Consider the following 24,548-nt stretch of genomic DNA (forward strand, 5'->3'; position numbering starts at 1 on the left):
AATGGGCGAGTTGGGCGGGTCAAGAAGGGTTAGGTTAATAAATGTGTCGTTGCCTAACCCAACCCAAAGTATACTTGGGCTAAGACGGGCTGGGTCAAGATGGGCAAAACAATGGGTCATAATCCAACTCGCCCAACTTGACCCATGTTTTAGAACCATGCACATCTTGCATAAAAGAAATCTTTTACCTAAAAATGTGTAAGTTGAAAAATATATATTTTTTTTGGGGGGGGGGGGGGGATAGGGTGTAGGGTGGCGCAGAAAAACAAAAAAAATACAAAATTGAAAATACAAAATTTTTTTTAGGGGGTTTGCGGGGGTTGGTGGTGCAGAAAAACAAAAGAATAGAAAATTGAAATTACAAAAAGGGGGGGGTGGTAGGATGGTGCAGAAAAACAAAAAAAATAAAAAATTGAAAATATAAAAAAAGTAATTTTTTTGAGGGGATTTGCGCGAGGGGGGTGGGGGATAGGGTGTAGGGTGGCCCAGAAAAACAAAAAAAAATAGAAAATAGAAAATACAATTTTTTTTTTGAGGGGGTTTGCGAGGGGAGAGGGGGTTGGTGGTGCAGAAAAACAAGAGAACAGAAACTTAAAATTACAAAAGAAGAAGAAGTAAAATTGGGACAATTAAGTAAATTTCTAGATAAGTTGGGTTGAGATCCTTTATTTTGGGTGAGTTTAATGGGTTATATTTGGGTTGCTTAATGGGTTGTATTTGGGTTGCTTAATGAGTTAGTGGACTATAAGAAATAGGGATTTTTTCATTCATATACACTATTTGAAACTTTATTACCCTTAATGTCCATATTTAACTAATTACTTGGCATAAACAAGTTTTGTTTACAAAATATGTACAATTCACCTTAAAAGACTCCCAAATCCATTATTTGTGCCTTCAATCAAGAGATTTAGTTACACCATTTTCCTTTCTTTCCTCCTCTCTCTCCCCTTTCTCTCCAGATCTTTCATTATTTTAAATAGCATACATTTAGTGTTCTATTAAATTGTATTAACTCTTCTATTGTTTTTCTGCGACATAATTTTGTTTGGAGTGTTTTATTCGTTTGAAAATTAAAATCAGCAATCAGAGCAACATGTCTTTTGGTGCAGTAATTGGTATGGAAATATCCAGAAACTGAGTGATATTAACGCGAATACAAGGATGAAAGAACATTAAATTAAATTTGGAAAAAATTTCTCGTTGGAGAAGGAACTCCATAAATTGTTCAATTGGAAAATAATGAGGATTGTTTTGGCCTATAGATGTCAAACCGCAGGCCTCCAATCCCAATAGCATACATTTAATGTTCTTAATATTGAATCATGTATATTTTTTAAATTAAGGTTCACCTATTATTTTTTGCAATTTAAGTGAACTTTTACGCATAAATTATGCACCAGGTCAAAAGTGCTGGGTTCAAACGAACTAATCTATAACTTTTATACATTATTTCTACACTGTTAAATATAACTACAATATCATACAACTTAAATACAATTTTTATACAATATGTCTCTTGTATTTTGTATCTAATTTATACATAGTAAAAATAAATTTCATACACTTAATTATATATTATACAACTTATCTACAATTTTCATACATTATTTCTACTCGGTTATATACAACTTTTATTTTAAAAGGTAGAATTGGGACTCGCCCGGGGCTCTCCCCGGGGCGGAGCACTCGTAAAACGCCCCGGGGCATATGTGTGGGGCTTAGTTCCGTGAGACTAGCGCCTCGGCCATCGGGGCTTACGCCCCGGACACGCCCAACGCCCAGCGTATTGGGCTCGCCTTATAGAACTTTATGCAATTGTATGTAGCTAACCTTGTAAATCCTCAAATTTTCTTATTAAATCCTTGACTATTCAAAATTACTTTTTTCTTACTCATAAATCATTAAGTTGAGAGTATTTTATGTCATAATTAAAATAAAAATTATTGCACGTTATCCACTAAGACTTCTATGATAGTTAATTTTAAATAAATCTTTCATTTAAAAAGTATTTATTTATTAACTTTTGTTTGTCTTTACTATATAATAGTCTGTAATTTTTTATAATTATTTTTCTAAATATTATTTTTTTCACGTTTACGAGATACAATACTTATTAATTTAATAGCCCAGTACTAGTTAGTACAACAACAACAACAACAACCCAGTTAATCCCACTTAGTGGGGTCTGGGGAGGGTAGTGTGTACGCAGACCTTACCCCTACCCTAGGGTAGAGAGACTATTTCCAAATAGAACCCCGGCATCCTTCCCTCCAAGAACTTCCCACCTTGCTCTTGGGGAGACTCGAACTCACAACCTCTCGGTTGGAAGTAGTAACTATTTATAAATAATTTGTTATCATGTTATTGAATGGTGAATTACGTGTCACTTTATTAACTTGTTCAAACTTAAAAATAAATGATACTAGAGAATCATATTTAAATTGTGAATCATGTTTTTATATAAATTCTCTTTCAAATAGAAAGAATATTAAATAAAAGGGGTATTTTAAGAAAAATATCAAATTATAATATTGAAAATTCTTTCAAGATTCATTACTTCTTAAGAGATACACATAAGATTTTACATCAGATACATTACTTTTGATGTTGGAGTTATAACGATATTGCAGCTAATTTACGATATATGTCATACTTTTCGTATTATTCATAGTTGAATTATAAATATTTTAAATAGATTATTTATTATAATTTTATCATTTTAATGTAATTTTTATAATTATATTTTATTTTATACTATCTTAAAATTCTTGAAATTAATAAAATTTAAAGATCTGTGGAACTTACGCCCATGTCTCAGGCCTTACGCCTCGCCTCACGCCCCCACCTTTTAAAACATTGTATATAATTACAATATCATACAACTTAAATATAATTTTTATATAATATTGTTCAACTTTCATACAATAGTTAAATAATAAAAAAAATAAACAACAGAATACAAATTTTCTTCAATATTTCTACAATTTTACTACAATTTCGTAAATAGAATGTATATCATGTCTTCTTCTTCTTCTTCTTCTTCTTCTTCTTCTTCTTCTTCTTCTTCTTCTTCTTCTTCTTCTTCTTCTTCTTCTTCTTCTTCTTCTTCTTCTTCTTCGAGTTTCAATCTGAAATTCAGCCAAATCAAGTTTAATCTTTACCAAAACACTATCAAAATTGAGATATAAACTCCAAACCATATTCCCAATTGTTTGTAACAACACCAAATCCAAATAAATAATGGTTTTTGAAAACCCAAATTCGAATTTAAAGCTTTAAAAGTTTTTAATGGTTGTCAATGGTGGAATTGCTGCTCTCTTTTCCTTTGCTTTACATTACTGAAATTAGGGATTGAGAGATAGAGAGAGACGTAAAGAGAATCACAATTCTTTGCAACAACACCCAATTCAATTTAATAATATTTTTCGAAAGCCAAAATTCGAATTAAAGGGAAACAAACTAAATTTTGTCTGACTTCGAATGTATAGGTGACCATCTAGATTATGCAAAATATAGTAGTGAACTTACAAAACTTTGAACAACTAATAAATATTTTTGTTGATTGATCTTCGAACCATCAGTTAATGAACTTCAAAGCTTTAAGTTTCATAGCATTAAATTGATTCAAATCTTCAAAGTTTTTTAATGGTTGTCAATGGTGGAATTGCTACTCTCTTGTGCAATATACGTGGGGGAGGGGGTGGGATATGGAGAGAGAAATGTGGGGGGGAGTGGAAGATACATTAGAGTGATTTTAGGACACTAATTATTATCATTAATTCTCTTAAAATGTACATAAATGGTAATTGGTATATAAAATGTAATTATAGTAAAACTTGAGTAGGGAGGGTAATATAGTTTCATATAGTGTATAGAAAAAATCTCTAAAAAATAATGGATTAACTTGGACTCAGCCCAAATTAACCCATAAACTAAAATGTTTGTAACTCAACCCATTATTCTCTGGGTGGATCAAATGGATTTGGGCTCAAATTGTCACCCCTAAATATAGGAATGCAGGAGTACACTTATCCAAAAAAGGAAGGCAAAATATTTGGTACCCTTCTAAACTTGACACATTTTATTCGGTGCATACCTAAACTATTTTTTGTCTTGATTACCAGTTTACCACTGAACTTGGCAGTTCGATAATCACAGCTGTTAGACTTTAGATCCAGGCTTCATCATATTAGCATTAGCTTGTATCTAGCTTCAGATGAATGGGCTTTACAGCAAGCTTGGAATAGAAAATAGATTTCGGTGCAAAATCCCAAATAAAGAGAAATATATATTTTTAGCGCTTTAAAAAATAATAGCCGATGAAATATATATTTTTATATTTAGGTATAAAATATATAATACACATATTTTATACTCTTTTCGACTAGCAAATGCAAAATTTCGTCCAATTGGCCAATTTTATATTTTGCCAAAAATATAGAGGAATTTTCAAAAACTACTATTGTTTAGTGGTTATTAACTTCCTATAGTTACCACATACATAATTACTTCCTATATCTATTATTTAGGTGTTACGCGACTATATTCGTGCTACTGTATTCATGAATACTACATAATTCACCTAAAAATAGGGGAGTCTAGCTGTGCGACTGTATTCGCTGTATTCGCGCTACTGTATTCATGAATACAAAATCAAAATTCACCTAAAAATAGGTGAGTCCAGCGGTTTAATAACGGAAAGATGATCAAATAGCGTGTATTACTCCTAATTTAACTCAACAAAATCAATTCTACATAAATTTCGATGCTACTATATTGTATTCCTTGTATTCGCGCGACTGTATTTATAAATACAGTGACGTAATCAAGAAAAAGGCATATACCGTTCTATCCAATTCGACTGTATACATTGTATTCAATTCACATATATTCATTATTTCACTATTATACATTGTATTCAATTCACCGTATTTAATTCACTATATTCAAACAACAAAAAATCACAACATGTAGTGATATTCGACTGTATTTTAAAAATGCGATTCTTCGAAATACATAAATAAAGACAAAAATAATGTATTTGTGATGTTTTATACTTCAATGCTACACAAGGATAGTGATTTGTGTGGTGTCCAATTTTCGCATGCACACATAATAGAAGGACATGGTTCTTCTATGTGTTCCTTAACCTACTATTGCGTAAATAATAAATGCGAAAAGTAAAGAACACAAGTATTTTTAAGTAGAAAACACTCGGCTCAAAAAGTGAAAAAATCACGACCTACTACTTAAGTAGGATTTTTCCCAACACTTCACTAAATCAATGGGCCAAAACGACATTTATAAAAACTCTTTATAAACCTAAGGATTACCTCTAATCCCGTTGTGGCAACTGACCTCTAACTGTTGTGATAACTTCACATTAACTCTAACTTGAATACTCAAAGTACCTATTACAATTGCTTCTACATAAAGCTGAAAGGTATAATATGAAAACACCTACTACAATTGAACTAGAATAAAAGACAGACACTTAGAACTGGTTCTTCTATCTAGTTCATGTAGCTTCAGGTTTGCACACTTGAATCACACACGAATTGCTTGCAAAATGCTTTGGCATTTTGCTCTCAATTCACTTTTAACTTCTGCTTTTTTGCATCACTATAAAGCGAGAACATCCTGTCTGCCCAATCGCTTCATTTTCATGTTCCTGTCTTTCAGAAAGAATGCTAGTTTCATAAAAAAATCACATGTACACTTTCTTCTACACACATAGTTCTTTTGTTATAAGTTTTACTATGTGAAGAATATCCCAGGAGTACTCCCTCATCACTTCCGAGATCAAACTTACCTAGGGAGTTTTTACCATTATTGTGCACAAAACATTGTCATTCAAATGCCCTAAGATGGGATATATTTGGCTTTCTCCCTTTAAGTAACTCATATGGAGTCTTCTCAACAAGAGGTCTAGCCATACACATATTTATGATGTAACATGCAGTATTCATAGCTTTTGCCCAGAAACTATGAGGCATTACTAGAAAGAAGCATAGTCCTAGCCATTTCTTCCAATGTTATATTATTTCTTTCAACTACACCATTTTGTTGTGGAGTCCTAGGTGCAGAAAAGTTATGATCTATGCCATGCACATCACAAAATTTAGAAAATTTAGCATTTTCAAATCAGTACCATGATCAAACCTAATCGATGCAAGTTGATTACCTAGTTGTTTTTGAGTTTTTCTAACAAAAGAAGTGAACATGTCAATTGCTTCATCTTTAGATGTCAGAAATAGAATCCTAGTAAACCTAGAGTAATCATCAACAAGTACCATAACATATCTCTTACCACTTCTGCTCAGAGCTCTCATTGGTCCACAAAGATCCATATGGACCAATTCCATCATTCTGGTGATACTTACCATTTTCTTGCTTTTGAAAGATGATCTTACCTGCTTTCCCTTTGCACAAGCCTCACAAACTTTGTCTTCCTTGAACTTAATGTTAGGCAGTCCTATCACCAAGTCCTTGGAGACAAGTTTGTTGAGTTGACTTAGAGTAGAATGTCCAAGTCTTTTGTGCAAGGGGGGATCTTTATCCAACACACTTAAGCATGCGAGTTCATTATCTGAGAGAGTGGACATATCCACAATATATATATATATATATATATATATATATATATATATATATATATATATATATATATATATATATATATATATATATATATATATATATTTCACTCTTTTTCCCTGCAAAACAATCTTGACAGTGATAAGATTAATCACAAAGCATTTTCTAGAGGTGAATGCGACCATGTTACCTCTATCATACAATGGTGATACACTTATTAGACTGTATTTCAGTCCATCAATTAGGTAGACCTTCTCAATAGAGTGAGAATCATTCTTATCTTCCTTACCAGCCCCAATGATCTCACTTTTCTTCCCATTTCCAAATGAGACATTACCCCCTTTAAGGTCCTCAAGTAAAAGGAATTGGTTCTTGCTTCCTATCATATGCTTTGAGCAGCCGCTATCCATGTACCATATTTGACTACTCTCCTTCACTTGGACCTGCAAAAGAAAATTAAGGGTTAGTCTTAGGAACCCAAACTAGTTTGGGGCCCTTTCTATAGGCAAAAGGATGAATCAAATTCTTTTTAGCTCAACCTGGTAGCTTATTTTTTCCTTGAACAAATTCTTTATTCTTTTAACTAGACTTTTCTTTTAGTGCATTCACTTTTATAGTGACTAGTTTTACCATAATTTGTGTAAATTTTATTCTCAAAGAGTGTGAGGTACTTGCTTTTGGGATCCCACTTAGGTGAAACGGTTCCGTAGCCAAGTCCTCTCTTGTTGCTACTATAGTGTTCGTGTAGCCATGAAAGTGCATCGGAGGACCTGTCCATTTACAGGTTTTGTCTAGCTCATGCTTGACCTTGCTTAGATCCTCCTTTAGGACTCTTATCTACTCATTGTCACACCTCCTTTTTCCGCCCTCGCGGGGGTACATGAGTTTTTTCCAATTAAAGGACAGTCGAAACAGGATTTATTTCTTTATTTCAGAGTCGCCACTTGGGAGATTTAGGGTGTCCCAAGTCACCTATTTTAATCCCGAATCGAGGAAAAGAATGACTCTGTATTACAGTCTGCGCACCAGAAATCCGGATAAGGAATTCTGTTAACCCGGGAGAAGGTGTTAGGCATTCCCGAGTTCCGTGGTTCTAGCACGGTCGCTTAACTGTTATATTCGGCTTGATTATCTAATATAATACGTATTATAAACTTATGTGCAAATTTTATCCCTTAGCCGCTTTTATTATTCTTTTTATTTATTGTTATTATTTTACGAAAAATTGCAACATTGTGAAAACGTATTTCAAATCACGTCGCAATCAATTGCACCCGTGGTTATCGACACATTTCGACTCCGTTGAGATTTAGATTTGGGTTACATAAATGCACACCCGTATTTAAGGAAATAACATTATTAAATACGCGCCTAGAGCGACTAGCGTGTCATTATTTTGGGTAGGGCCGTGAAATTTGCTAAAACGGCTCCTCCCTAATTCTAAGCAATTAACTGTACATTTATTGAGGGCCCCGAAATCTATACATTTCATTAAGCGAGGCTCATCTCATTTATTTTAAATGGACAAATCTTAAAGCGACTACATTTTTTCTATAAAAATTAGTCTCTAAAATAAAGAAAGAAAAATCCTAATTAATTACTAGCTTTTATAATTTTAAGAAAACATGACATGCTAATTGCTTGGTTAATACAAATATTGATGAAAAAAAAGAATTTTACTCTTAATTTCGAAATTTTAAATAAAATAAAAATTCAACAACTAATATTCAAAATAAACAAATATAGCTAGATTAAAACTCAGCATTGTTATTATTTTTTTTAAAAAAATATTATTGAGATTAATTATTCACAATCATTTGAAACTAGATTTAACCATAATTACTAAAGCTTATTAGAAAGTTTATTAGACTTAAACGTTCTTCTAATCTTGCTTAAGCTCAAGTCATGCCTTAATGCCTAATTTACGATGTTTAATTTAAATTCATGTTTTAACTAAATTTAGCTACTTGTTCATGATCAACCTACAATCTTGAAGCCTTCATAGCTAGTGAATTAACCTGTTTTGCCGAACTGATTTATTACAGACTAACTTATGATATTATTTTCTTATTCCAGCTATTATTTAGTAATTCATGAAATAGCTTAAATACAATCAACAAAAGAAACAAAGAAAAAAAAACGAAATTAAAACTTCAAATTTTCATTCTTCATATGTATTCATGCTTCATATTTCGGATTACAATAACCAGCTTTTCAGTTGTGTACCTGATATTGGAAGCAAAAGAAAATGAATATGAGAATCAGCAGCAGCAGTAAAATCAGTACAACACAGCAACAATAGCCCAGCAACAGTAACAAACCAGTGGAGTAGTAATCCAAAAAAAAACAAAATCTTCCAGCTTTGATGAAACAACAATTAATTCTGATTTCAAACAACAAAAGAAAGCAGAATATTTTTTTTTAGTTTTTATTTTTATTTTTTGAAAGCTTAAATATTTTTCGGAATTTTCTATCTCTTAAATGTTCAGCCCTTTTCTCTCTCTTATTTTCAGATTTGTTTCTCTCTCTCGTATCTGTGTATTTTTTCTCTATCTCTCTGTCTATATTTTTTGATTTCAAGACCTCACATATATAACCCATCCCATAAACCTTTCAATTAATTAAAATCCATACTTTTCTCTACCCAACCCATTATCTTTCCACTCATCCCCATTACATTAAATAAACATATCACACCACCCCATTTCATTTTGTCCCCCATGCTTCATTTAAAATAATGCAAGATTCCCCTTTAAATTAAATCTTGTCCCCCCTTTATATTAAATAATCATATCACAACCCACCCCATTTCATTTTGTCCCCCATGCTTCAAATAAACAATTACAAAATGTACAATTCCTAAACTACCCCTTCCGACCTTACTGAAATTACCAAACTACCCCTGAACGTATTACAAATTTACCAAACTACCCATCAGCTATAACACATCAATTAATCAAACTTAACCAAAATATAGACAATATGATCAATTTCTAACAATGTTCAAACAACAATATGAACACGGATGAACATCATAACAACAATATCACATGAACATGATTTTAACAACATTTCAACAACAAATCACATGAACACAAATTGAACAACCAAGAACAACCAAAATTTGATTGAACAATATTTTTGGCAACAACAAACCTATTTTTCGGATTTAAACAACAACAACAATCAAACAAGTATATTTAGATTCTTAAATTCAATAATATTGAACTTAACATCAACTCTAACAACATTACAACAAACAATTCTTATATTAAACTTTAAACAAGATTATGAGACCAATTCAAGAAATAATCACAAATGATAAACAAGAAATAAGAAAATCAAACTATACAAATTTCGGATTCAAGATCAATCAAACAAAGTATGAACATGAATGAAAAGATTCAACCACAATAACAAACTTTATTCAAATTTCGAATTGAACTTAAACAAAACAAATAAACATATTCAAATCACTAATCTTCAAATAATCAATTAATCTTTCTTAATTAAATCCAACAAAAAAAATATAACAAAGATACATGATCATGAATGAAATCTATATTAAACAAACAACGGATTCAAGCGATTTAAACTAAATCTAACAATATTAAACCTAAACTAACAATTCCTTTTTTGCAAAAATTAAATTAACATGAAATAAACTGAAAATCAATTAATTAAATTTTCATTTGAATCTGAAAATTAAACCAACCAAACATATAAACAAACTAAAAAAAAAAATATTTCAATGATGAACAAACAAAACAAGAATTGAATCATTTATCAATTTTGGATCCGAAAAATATCAAACAAATTACGGGCAAAAAATGAAACTCAAAAACCCACTAACCGGATCGAAACAATGACGAACTTGAATGGAAACAAATATGCCCGGAAACAAATATCGCACCAAAATCATTTGACGCCGAAGACGATCACGAACGGACAAACGAAGAGCTTGAAGGAGAGGTAGCAGACAACCGTGGAAGCGATGCCGGACGGGGCAGCAGCAACGCAAAACGTGAGCAGCAGTAGATGCTGGACGAAGCAGTCACGCAGCATCATGAAGTGAGGAAGAAGAAGAAGCAACGATCAACGTGAACTTGAAGAAGAAGAAACACTCGCGATCTTGAAGAAGAAGAAGAAACACGGGCGGCGGGTGTGTGTGTGTTGTGTTGCCGTGGTTGTGTGTGTGTATGTGAAGGAGAAGAGGTGGGGGAAGGGCAGCCATGGATGGGGTGTTTGGATGCTTGAAGAAGAAGAAGAAAAGAGAGAAAGAGAAAGGGGGGGGGGGCGGATGAGAGAGAGGGATTTTTTAGGGTTTTCTTCCTTTTCTTTTTTTTGTTTTGTTTTGTTTTGCTTTGTTTTTTTTTTGAAATGCAAGATAGGGGGTGTTGGGTTATGGACCGGGTTGACCCGGTTTGAAATGGACTGGGTCGTTTGGGAAGATTGGGCCATTTTTTGGGCCTGTGGCTTGAAATCGAAGAAGAGGCCCAATTCCGACTTTCTTTATATTTTCGCTCTCTTTTCTTCTTTTTATTTCTCTAAAACTAAATTATAAAAATACTTAAATTATTATTAAGAACTAAATTAAGTTATAAAAGTGCAAATTAACTTCCAATAACAATTAACGCACAATTAAGTAATAATTAAGCATAAAATTGTATATTTGGACATTAAATGCTAAAAATGCAAACGATGCCTATTTTTGTAAATTTTTATTTTTTTGTAAACAAACTTAATTACTAACAAATTATAGAATTAAATCCTACATACAAAATGCGACATATTTTTGTATTTTTTATTAATTTAGCAAATAAACATGCACAGACAAATACAAATAATTATTCAAAATATCACAAAATATCACAAAATTGCACACCAAGGAAAATTATTTTATTTTTGAATTTTTGGGGAGTAATTCTCATATTGGGCAAAAATCACGTGCTTACAGCTGCCCCTCTTTGCCCGAAGACACGTAGGGTTTTCGTGCAAAGATAAAGCGAGCGATTTTTGCCCATCCGAGTACTCCGTGTGAAGCATTTTTGAAAAAGATTTGACCGAACCTTTGCTTCAAAGGTTTCCTACATATCCTGGGCTAAACAGGAATCAGGTCAATGTAGTTCGGGAAGTTTTTGGTAGCTGGGACTACCGTGGGACTGCATTGTTACTGTTGTTGCATGCTATTACTACTGCTTACCGATCTCCTTGTTACACCTTGCTTAAAAGAAAACAAGAAGCTAGGCTATACTGCAATTTTTCTTGTTGCCTTGCTTTCTTGTCTGCTTGCATTTTTTCCGGTGCTTTTCTTCCGATGCTTTTCTTCCTTTCGACACATGCACTTGAGTTTTTGCTGGGACCTCTTATTGCAACCTTCTGCTTCCTGATGCTGGGGATTTTTATTGTTTTCTGCTGGGGATTCCTGTTGTAACCCTCTGTTTTATTGTCCTGTGACTTGATCTTGAAATGTATGCCTCTGTTCGATGGGCGGGCTCCCAACTTTAATACTTGAAAATTAATGCTGAATGTGTTCCTCTGTTATATGGGCGGGCTCCCAACTTCAACACTTGAAATGAAAAGACTGAAATGTATGCCTCTGTTATCTGGGTGGGCTCCCAACTTCAACGCTTGAAATATAAAGACTGAAATGTATTCCTCTGTTCTATGGGCGGGCTCCCAACTTCAACACTTGAAATAAAAAGACTGAATGTATGCCTCTGCTATCTGGGCGGGCTCCCAACTTCAACGCTTGGAATGTAAAGACTGAAATATATGCCTCTGTTATCTGGGCGGGCTCCCAACTTCAATGCTTGAAATGAAAAGACTGAAATGTATGCCTCTGTTCTATGGGCGGGCTCCCAACTTCAACTCCTGAAATGTAATATCTCTATTCTCCAGGCAGACTTCTGACTTTTAAAATTTAAACTATGTGTCTCTGTTCTTCAGGCGGACTCCTTACACCAAACTTGAAAAGTATGTCTCTGTTCTCCAGGCGGACTCCTGACTTTTAAAATTTAAGCTGTATGTCTCCGTTCTTCAGGCGGACTCCTGACGTCAAACTTGAAAAGTACGTCTCTGTTCTCCAGGCGGACTCCTGATTGCTAAATTTGAAATGAATGTCTCTATTCTCCAGGCGGACTCCTGACTTTTAAAATTTAAACTGTATGTCTCCGTTCTTCAGGCGGACTCCTGACGTCAAACTTGAAAAATACGTCTCTGTTCTCCAGGCGGACTCCTGACGTCAAACTTGAAAAATACGTCTCTGTTCTCCAGGCGGACTCCTGACGTCAAACTTGAAAAATACGTCTCTGTTCTCCAGGCGGACTCCTGACAACTTGCATTTATCCTAATTAGTGCTTGTTTTTCCCTCCTGGAGAATTCCTCTTCAACAACTAATTTTTCTCCCCCTGCTTAATCAAAGAAAATTTCGTCAGTTTAAAACAGTGGTTAGTTGATGGCATTCTTGCTGAAAAATCCTTCCACTGCCTTGCTTTGTGTTGACTAATTTCCACGCACTGACCCTGAACCGCTTGACTTTCTGACCAACTTTTAAATTTCCCAACCTCTGGCGACCTAAATGCTTTACACCCCTGCTGTTATTTCACTTTTCTGACCTTTTATTTGAGCTTTCGCCTTTCCCACGACATTTCCCAATCATTTCACCGATGAAACTTCCGTTAATTCCCTGTATTCCACTTGACATTAAGTTGTTTTTGACATGCTCTGACCACGTTGTGCTTTACAATTCTAGAAGCTGGTAGTGAACTTTGAAGTCCTTTCTGCTTGCATCGAACAAAACTGGCACTGAAACATCTCAGCTAGATAAAAACCCTCAAAAGAAAAATGAAATGATTTTTGAGTTAAGGATAAGAAGAATCCAAAACCAGATGACTGTTTGAAAAGAGAAAGAAAAGAAACTTATCTGAACGAGACAACTAGTACCAATGGTCAAGACATGCATTTTGGATTAATCAGCCCAATCTGTCCAAACAAACAACTCTCAATTGCCGTACCTCATTGCCCAGAACTTCCATCACTTGTTTGATTTATCTAGACCTTAACCTTGTTTCCCTGCGGTACCGCGAAACGGTTTCTATCAACATACCTTTCTCAGTTTTCCATTTCTTATCTCACCTTCGCCTTGAGGTGCCCGTAAAGGTTTTCACCAACAAGACTCTCTCATTTATTTTTCTCTCAGCTCCCGTCGCCTTACGGTGCCCGTGAGGGTTTTCACCCATAAGACTCTCTCATTTATTTTTGTTCTTCTTGCTCGAACCAGAGTGTTGCCCCTGTCGTGGGTTATTCCTACCTGTTCATCTTGGCATTTCTCAAAACTGATCATAAGGTCTTTCTTCGGTCCGTAATGTAGGCTTTTGGATTGATTTAGAAAGAAAGGTATAAAAGGCTCAAAACAATTCCAATGGGTTCAAATTACAACTTTCGGAATCCAACTTTCATAACAATCACCACTTCTGCCCCAGTTTCTTGCTTGGGGATTTTTGGATTTCTATTTGGTATGACTGAACCTTGGAGTAAGGCTGCCTACGTACCCTTTCGGGATCAAGTCAAACGTAGTTCACTTGGCGAGACTACATTGTTATGTTTCTCTTCTTTCCTTTTTTTTCTTCACTTTTCTTTCTTTTCTTTTTCTTCTTTTCTTTTTTTTTGTTCGGCACTTGTGTTCTCTAATAATGCTGCTGATTCTGAAAGAGGTGTATGAAAAATAAGTAAGGCTCGAAGGGGATAACAAGGGATATGAGTGTTTGGATAGCAGAATAAAATGCCTTCATCATTTCAATCTTTAAGATATGCCAAATATGAACAGATACATTCAGAACATAAAGAAATCATACATAATATCTCTTGACCGCATCGGAATTGATGGTCATTTCTACACATTTTCCTTCCACATCTGTCAAATACAATGCTCCATTAGACAACACTCTGGTTACCACAAATGGTCCCTGCCAGTTTGGGGCAAATTTTCCTTTTGCCTCAGCCCAATGAGGCAAGATCCGCCTCAGTACTAATTGCCCGACTTCAAATTTCCTTGGACGTACCTTTTTGTTGTATGCTCTTGCCATTCTTCGTTGGTACAGTTGGCCATGACACACTGATGCCAATCTTTTCTCATCGATCAAACTCAACTGCTCAAGACGGCTTTTCACCCATTCATCATCATCGATCTCAGCCTCTGCAATGATTCGCAGAGATGGGATTTCCACTTCTGCGGGTATTACTGCCTCGGTACCATATACCAATGAGTAAGGAGTCGCCCCTACCGAGGTACGCATGGTGGTGCGATATCCTAACAATGCAAAAGGCAATTTCTCGTGCCATTGTCTAGATCCTTCAACCATCTTCCGGAGTATTTTCTTTATGTTCTTATTGGCCGCTTCAACCGCACCATTTGCCTTGGGACGGTACGGAGTAGAGTGCCTGTGAGCAATCTTAAACTGCTCACATGTCTCCTTCATCAAATGACTATTAAGATTAGCCCCATTATCTGTGATGATTACCTTTGGGATCCCAAACCGACATATGATATTTGCATGCACGAAGTCAACTACAGCCTTCTTGGTCACAGACTTGAATGTCTTCGCTTCCACCCATTTGGTAAAATAATCTATAGCTACCAAGATAAATCTGTGCCCATTTGATGCTGCTGGATCAATTGGCCCAATAACATCCATGCCCCATGCAACAAAAGGCCATGGCGCGGACATCGTATGTAATTCTGATGGTGGAGCATGAATCAAATCTCCATGTATTTGGCATTGATGACACTTACGCACAAAACTGATACAATCTCGCTCCATCGTGAGCCAATAATAACCTGCTCGGAGAATCTTCTTTGCTAGAACATACCCACTCATATGCGGTCCGCAAACTCCGGAATGCACCTCAGTCATGATAGTTGTGGCCTGCCGTGCATCTATACATCTCAACAAACCGAGCTCTGGCGTTCTTTTGTACAGTACTCCTCCACTAAGGAAAAACCCACTTGCCAACCGTCGAATTGTTCTTTTCTGATCACCGGTGGCCTGCGTTGGATACACTCCCGCTTTGATGTACTCTTTGATATCATGGAACCATGGCTCTCCATCGATTTCCTCTTCTATCACATTGCAGTAAGCATGCTGATCACGGACTTGAATCTGCAATGGATCAACATAGGCCTTATCTGGATGGTGCAACATTGACGCCAAAGTAGCCAAAGCGTCAGCAACCTCATTATGAATCCTTGGAATGTGTCTGAATTCTATGGCCTGAAAACGCTGGCAAAGCTCATGCAGACATTGTCGATACGGTATAAGCTTCAAGTCCCGTGTTTCCCATTCCCCTTGAATCTGGTGTACCAGTAAGTCCGAGTCACCCATGACCAAGACTTCCCGTACACCCATATCCACAGCTAATCTCAATCCCAATATACACGCCTCATATTCTGCCATGTTGTTTGTACAGTAGAAACGAAGCCGAGCTGTAACGGGGTAATGCTGACCTGTTTCCGAAATAAGTACTGCTCCTATTCCCACACCCTTCATATTTGCAGCCCCATCAAAGAAAAGTTTCCATCCCGACTTCTCAGCTTGTTCTAATTCTTCAATGTGCATTATCTCTTCATCAGGGAAATAAGTTTTCAAAGGCTCATAATCTTCATCAACGGGGTTCTCAGCCAAGTGATCGGCTAATGCCTGTGCTTTCATGGCAGTCCGTGTCACATAGACAATGTCGAACTCTGTAAGTAAGATCTGCCACTTTGCAAGCCTTCCTGTGGGCATGGGTTTCTGGAAAATATACTTCAACGGGTCCAAGCGAGATATAAGGTAAGTGGTGTAAGATGACAAGTAATGTTTCAATTTCTGTGCCACCCAAGTTAGGGCACAACATGTCCTTTCCAGATGAGTATACTTGACCTCGTAAGATGTGAACTTCTTACTGAGATAGTAGATAGCCTGCTCCTTTCTGCCCGTAACATCATGTTGCCCCAGTACACAGCCGAATGAACTGTCCATAACTGTCAGATATAGAATCAAAGGCCTCTCTGGTTCTGGTGGGACCAACACAGGTGGGTTTGACAAATACCCCTTTATCTTATCAAAAGCCTCCTGGCATTCATCAGTCCATTTGACCGCGGCATCTTTCTTTAACAATTTGAAAATTGGTTCACATGTTGCCGTGAGCTGAGCAATGAACCTGCTGATATAGTTCAGTCTTCCCAACAAACTCATCACCTCGGTTTTGTTTCTTGGAGGTGGCAATTCCTGAATAGCTTTGATCTTTGACGGGTCTAATTCAATACCTCTCCGGCTAACTATGAATCCCAACAACTTCCCAGATGGCACCCCGAAAGCACATTTCGCAGGATTGAGCTTAAGATTGTACCTGAGAAGCCTTTGAAAGAATTTTCTCAAATCTCTGACATGGTCAGATTGCTGTCTAGACTTAACGATCACATCATCCACGTATACCTCAATTTCTTTATGTATCATATCATGGAAGATAGTTGTCATGGCCCTCATATAAGTTGCCCCAGCATTTTTCAAACCAAACGGCATGACCCGATAACAATACGTTCCCCACGGCGTGATGAATGCCGTCTTTTCTGCATCTTCCTTATCCATTAGAATCTGATGATAACCCGCATAACAATCCACAAAAGAGCCAATATCATGTTTGGCACAATTGTCGATCAGTATATGGATGTTGGGCAGTGGGAAATTATCTTTTGGGCTTGCTTTGTTAAGGTCTCGATAATCGACGCACACCCTGGTCTTGCCATCTTTCTTTGGCACAGGCACGACATTGGCTAACCAAGTGGGGTACCGTGTAACCTGAATGACCCTTGCCTCAAACTGCTTGGAGATCTCTTCTTTGATCTTCACACTTATGTCTGTTTTGAACTTTCTCAACTTCTGCTTGACAGGGAGGAGTGCTGGATCAGTGGGCAATTTATGAACCACCAAATCGGTGCTTAGACCCGGCATATCATCATATGACCATGCAAAAACGTCTTTGTACTCATGCAATACTTTAATTATCTCCTCCTTGAGTTGTGGATCCAAATGAACACTTATTTTAGTTTCCCGTACATTATCTTGGTCCCCTAGATTAACTGCTTCTATGTCATTTAGGTTAGGTTTGGGTTTTTCTTCAAAGTGGCTTAATTCTTTACTAATTTCCTCATAAGCTTCATCATTATTAAAATCCATCCCATCATCACACTCGTTCTCTTGTATTATTACTTCTGAACTAGATTGGCTTTTAAAACTGGGCCGAAGATTCCTCATGCATGTCATGTCATTGATATCAGCATAAAAAGAACTGTACAAAGAAAAGAAAAGAAAATGGAAAGAGAATTAGGGACGAAGAAAATTGCATTTCATTAAACGTAAAGACAACAAGGTTTTAACTCATCCAAATGGACGGAACATAACAACTGGATTACAAACCCTGGAATAATCCAGGTGACAAAAAGGAAAACAAAACCCACTACCACGACTCCCTCCGAACTGGAAGAGGAGTAGCTTCCCAATTGCTGATGTTAGCACGTGGTCCGATGTACTGTATGTCTGCTCTGCTTGACCCTTCCCCGGCCTCAACCATGTTTACTTCAACAAATACTTTCTCAAACACCTTATCCAAATTCCCATCCGCCTCAACTAACGAACCCGATATCTTTGCCAATGACTGTTTCTTGATATTCGGCCTGACGAAGGACCTGGACAATCGAGGAATTGGTTTAGGGAGCACCCAAGCTTTCTTCTTCAATTTACGGGCCTTTCTGACATCTGCCGCTGTTGGTTTGAACCCTAACCCGAAGGTGTCCAGATTTTTGGGCAAAGACACAGGTTGAGTAATGCCCTGCAGTTCAACCCCCAAACCCTTCCCGGGCACGAACCCGTTATTCAACATTTCTGATACTACCATGACGGTAGTAGCTGACACCCTGGGACATGGCATACTTTTACCCTCAGGCAACCTGCTCACCGGAACCGTGTCGAGGATCTGATACACCCATGGCCCCTTATCATCTTCGGTCTCTATAAAGGGTACAATGGCATCATTCACGGCGCATGTGGGATCTTCCCCATGTAACACAATTTCTTGTCTGTCCCACTCGAATTTGATCATTTGGTGCAGTGTGGAGGGCACGGCTTTTGCCGCATGAATCCACGGTCGACCTAACAAAAGATTATAGGATACTGCAGCATCCAACACCTGAAATTCCATCGTGAACTCGACTGGGCCAATAGTCAATTCGAGTACAATATCCCCTACTGTGTTTGTTCCCCCTCCATCGAACCCTCGAACACAAATGCTATTTTTGCGGATTCTATCCTCATCAATCTTTAACTTGTTCAATGTGGATAACGTGCAAATATTAGCGCTCGACCCGTTATCGATTAGTGCCCGAGTAACCATTGAACCTTCACATTTGACCGTCAAATAGAGAGCCTTGTTGTGTTCTGTGCCTTCCATAGGCAATTCATCATCAGAAAATGCTATCCTGTTCACTTCAAAGATCTTGTTGGCAATTGTCTCTAAATGGTTTACTGAGATTTTGTCAGGCACATGAGCCTCATTCAATATCTTCATTAAAGCTCGGCAATGCTCATCAGAGTGAATTAATAATGACAACAACGAGATTTGGGCCGGTGTTTTTCTCAGTTGATCAACAATGGAATAATCTTGTCCTTTCATCTTTTTCAGAAACTCTTCTGCTTCCTCTTCCGTTACAGCTTTTTTAACTGGCACTGGATTGTCTTTTGCGCCCTTAGCTTTTCTCAACTCTTCAGGGGCGAAACAACGTCCTGACCGGGTCAGTCCCTGTGCTTCACAACTTTCTTCCTCAATTTCCTTTCCTTTGTATGTCACCACTACTTTGTCATATTTCCAGGGTACGGCTTTGCTATCAACCATGGGTAACTGGACTACCGGTTTTATGACAACCGGCTCTATATAGACTCCCTTCACAACCACCACGGGCGTGGATACTGACCTTGGTACCACTATCTTGACTGGCTCCTGCTTTTTCTCGGCCACAAACGGTCCCTTTCCCATTACTAGCACTGGCTTGTCTTCTACTGCTTTTAACTGAACCACTGGCCTTGCACTCACTGTCTTTTCTTTGGTTTCCGTAGAACGAATCACCATAACCACCTGCGAAGGTTTCTTAGGCTCTGCCCCCTTATGTATCAGTTCGATCATGTTGGCCTCATAATGCGCTGGTAACGGATTTTGATTGATGTTCGGGGCCTCTGGAGCCTGTACCTCAATACGACGATTATCAATGAGCTCTTGGATTGCGTTTTTCAACTTCCAACATTTTTCAGTATCGTGCCCCGGCATCCCTGAGCAATACTCGCAGCTAACAGAGTGGTCCAGGTTTCTGGGAAGAGGATTTGGTGCTTTGGATTCAACTGGGGTCAACATCCCCAACTGTTTCAATCTGTGGAAAAGAGAAGTGTAAGATTCTCCCAGCGGGGTAAATGTTTTTTTGTTTGGGGCCTTCTCATTTCTAAAAGCTTGGTTTGGGCGGAAGCTGGTTCCTGGTCTGTTAGCCCTGGGAGGTGGATAGGTGTTTTGTGGGTGTGGCTGTGTATTTTGGGGACTTGGTGTACGCCATTGCGAGTGCACTGGGGGTTGAGTGTAGGTCTGGGCATGGTGAATAGAAAATTGTGGTTCTGGTGGTGGATAATAGTGTTGCGGTGGACCATATGAGGTATATTGATAGTTTGGGTGATGGGGTCTGGGTTGGTTGTAGTAGAGTGGACGGTTATTGTGCCTGGACCAAACATTAGCTTCAACTGCAGCAACTTCTTCTTTCTTCTTCTTTCCCAGCACACCACCAGTACCGCTTTGGATGGCCTGGGTGGTTGCTTTCAAAGCCGAGTAGCTCAAGATCTTGTTAGATTTCAATCCTTCTTCAATCATGGCTCCCATCTTTACCACTTCATTAAACGACTTCCCGACAGATGTCACTAGATGACCAAAATAGGTAGGTTCCAATGTTTGCAAGAAGTAATCTACCATCTCACTTTCCCGCATGGGAGGATCAACCCTTGCAGCTTGTTCCCTCCAGCGGAAACCAAACTCTCTAAAACTTTCCCCAGGCTTCTTTTCTAGTTTCAACAATGACAGACGATCAGGGACTATTTCGAGGTTATATTGAAAATGGCCGATGAATGCCTGGGCCAAATCATCCCATGTATACCATCGGCCGGGGTCTTGCCTCGTGTACCATTCTAGCGCTGACCCGCTCAGGCTTTGCCCGAAATATGCTATCAACAACTCATCTTTTCCCCCAGCCCCTCTCATTTTGCTACAAAAACCACGCAGATGGGCTACTGGGTCACCGTGCCCCTCATATAAGTCAAACTTCGGCATTTTAAACCCCGCAGGCAACTGTACATCAGGAAAAGGGCACAAATCTTTGTATGCGACACTAACTTGGTTTCCTAAACCATGCATGTTCCTGAAGGATTGCTCCAGGCTTTTGACTTTACGAATCACCTCCTCTTGTTCTGCATTCTTAACCGGTTTCTCAACTTCTCCCGGGATTTCAAAATGGGGAGAGGAGGTATATGGCTCAGGCGCTTTGAAAGTGGGTTCGGGAGGGTAATATTGGGTGTCGTGAGCTTGGAATAGCGGCTCACTGGATGATCTATGTAGTGGAGCTGGGGGAGGTGCCACAAAGACGGGAACATTTGGTGGAGGAGGGTTTTGAGTGGGAGGTGGAGCTTGGGAATCATAAGCCTCTCTTCCCTGATAATAGTGATGGCTTGGGAAACTTGTTGAAGGACCGGGAGAGGGGTATTCCGGCGTGTGTACTGGTTGGAGGGTAGGAGTAACGGGTAGTTCTTGCCCCTTCTGGGTTCTAGCTAAGGCTATCTGCATTTCATTCATTTCTAGCCTCATTTTTTCCATTTTCTCCAGGGCTTCCTTCAGCATCTGATTGGCCGTTTTTTCTGACTCAACGCTGTTGTCTGACCCAGTCATGCTTTCTGGTATAGGACCTTTTGATCTTGTTTGATAATGGTACGGTGCCAGTACGCTCTAACAACTAACTGATATTGGAAAAACAACAAACTTGTCAGTGTTAGAGTCTTAACAGATATTGTAATTGCACGTTAGGGGGATGCAATGCTCCTAGGCATTTAATCATTTCTAACATGCTTTTGCTCTGACCTCCTGCATCATCCCAGCTTATTTTTGCTCTGACAAATATATATTCTTCTTCTTTTTTTTTAAAAAAAAAAAAATTACGGTCGAATCCTATAGAGATTGCCTACGTATCGTAACCCCGCACGAATCAGACCAGGCGTAGTTCGTGCAGATAAATGTAAAAATATGGGTGGAAATAAAATGCTCAACTTTCATTAATAAACAGACTCTTACAAACTCGACATCTTTTGTTTTGGAAAGAAACTAACAAACGCAATCTGAAAGCAAACAAAAACTCTAAGCTGCAAACATACTCAATCCGGACGTACAAAAGACTGACTCGACATGGTAGACACTCAAAGACACGGACTATGCATATTCTAGTGCTTCAAACTTAGGTATCCGCGGGGCGTCGTTCGGCCTCGCCGCGGGTCTAGGATCCAAATCCCTTTCAAGATGCTCTAACTCATTCATGGTTCGCTTCACATAGATCATCACTGCTGAGATAAAAGTAGTACGGGTCATGTCTTCACAAACCCGGCATCTCCTGACAATAGCATGAGCAATGGCTCTAATCCTGTCTTTTGTTTGCTTCTTTTCTATGAGCAAGCGTCTTATCTGATCGCTGCACGTCTTTAAAGCTCGGGAGTCTTGCAAGTGCTGGTCTTGCAGCTGTTGCACTTCTGCCTCCATTTGGGCTAACAAGTTGTAACAATGTCCGCTCTCAGTTTCGAAGTCTCTAGCCTGCCTAACCGCTCTACCTTCAAGGGCAACTACTTTTCTCTTTAAATTGGCAACAATTTTCTCATGGTCCCTCTTCAACTGATTCAAGTATTGGCGACGCTCTTCGGTTCTTGTCGCCCATTGTGCTTTGAGTTCTGCCATGACATTTTCAGCTTTTCCTAGCTCATCCCGCCATTCTCTGACTTCGCTTTCCAATCTTTTTACCAATTGTTCATCGGATCGGCTCCTCGGTTGCTTATCGATGGTTATCTTCAACTGTCGGACTTGGGCTTTAAGAGCGTCATTTTCTCTGGCTAGTCTATTCTTTTCACCTTGATCCTCGGCAACCTGTACACTGCTCTCGAATTTCAGACTCTCGACTTGTTGCTTTAATTTACCAATCTCAACCCGATAGCTTTCTTCCTTTGCTAACCAATCCCACTGCTCTTGGGACGACTTGGCGAAATCTTCGAGATGAGGTCTTTTAGCCGGTCTTCCATATGCCACGTCACCTCTGAACCATTCGTGATACCCTGGAGCAATTTCCCCTCTGACCCTATCAGACACACAAGTGTTTGCCATCAGATATTGACACTCACTCCAAATTTGACGAACCTCTTCCTCGGGGAATCGACCGTCAGGACTAATTTCGATCACTTGGGTACTTAAATCTTCATCTCTCGGTATTACTTGATATCTACCGAGTTGCCTCAGAACCCGATATGGTGCATAAGGTTGTATGCTTTTGAGTCCCATTAACAAAAAATGCGGTCGGGCTGCTGGCATATATATGACTTCCTCGACAGACAACCATCCAAGCACCCACTGTATCTGGCTAGCCTCGAGGTTCCGAAATAATAATGCCCAAGCTGTGACTCCTTCAGGTAGACCAACCCCTTTGATTCTCGTACAAAATTCCCCTATACAAGTTTTCTCAGCCGAGCCATAACTCAATAACTGAGAGCGCGGGCACAAATGCTCAATCATCCATATTTGCAACAATAAGTTACATCCCTCAAAAAATTTGCCCCCAGCTTTGCACGCAGTGAGAGCTCTGAAGATATCAGCCACAATCATAGGTGCTAAAGTGCTTTTCCCCATGGTTTGCAAAGTACTGACGACGCCTGCTATTTTCAAATCAATATTACCATCTTTCCTTGGGAATATTACGAGACCCAAAAAAGCTACCATAAATGCCACTCGCCTGTGTTTCTCCCATTTTTGTCGGCTATTTCTGCTGCAAAGCTTAAAGTCTGGATTATTGAACCCGCCCACATGTCCATATCTATCATACACGAAGCGGAAACTGCAGAAACCCTTTGCAAAATCTGGGTGATGAACTGTCCGGGGTACTTTCAAGGAATCCAGGAATCGATGTATGGTAATGGCTCTAGGAGCAATCAAGTATTTGAATCTCAATGGAGCTTGGTCACTTCCAATGTACCCCGCTATTTCTTCTATTGTTGGGGTGAGTTCAAAGTCTGAAAAATGAAACACATTATGTGCCGAATCCCAATGGGCGACCAATGCCCTGATGATATCCCCCCGAGGCTGAATGTCTAATAAATCCGGAAGGTCTTTCAAATATTTTCTCACTTCGTCTTGCCCTTCTTTGCCCAAATCATTCCACCACAATTGCAGCTCAAAAGGGATTTTGGTCATTATTGAAAAAGGCTCATTTATTGTTGTGCTCATCCTGCACATTTATTAAAGCGTTTAAGCAAAAGAAAACTTTTATTTAACTCCAAAAACTACTATCTATATTATCGACTCAAAATTAACCCTATATTTTAAATGAAGAACTCAATTCTTAATTCTAATATTTTTAGATAAAAGACCCGATATTGCGACACGGCCTTCCTGCGCCTCAGGGGCAAAAATTTTAAGGCTGTGAAGGTCAAAAATCAAAATACGACCAAAGGTGGTTGTTTATGCAAAGTCAGCCCTCCGGCGTCCCCTTCGGGAACATTCGGCTATGTCTTCATAAAACAGCGTCACCCGACTTCTTAGAAATTTGACATATATATTTTACTATTATTAGCAAAAGGGGAGGT

The sequence above is a fragment of the Nicotiana sylvestris genome, chromosome 8 (assembly GCF_000393655.2).
Source record: "Nicotiana sylvestris chromosome 8, ASM39365v2, whole genome shotgun sequence".
Classification (NCBI taxonomy): Eukaryota; Viridiplantae; Streptophyta; class Magnoliopsida; order Solanales; family Solanaceae; genus Nicotiana; species Nicotiana sylvestris.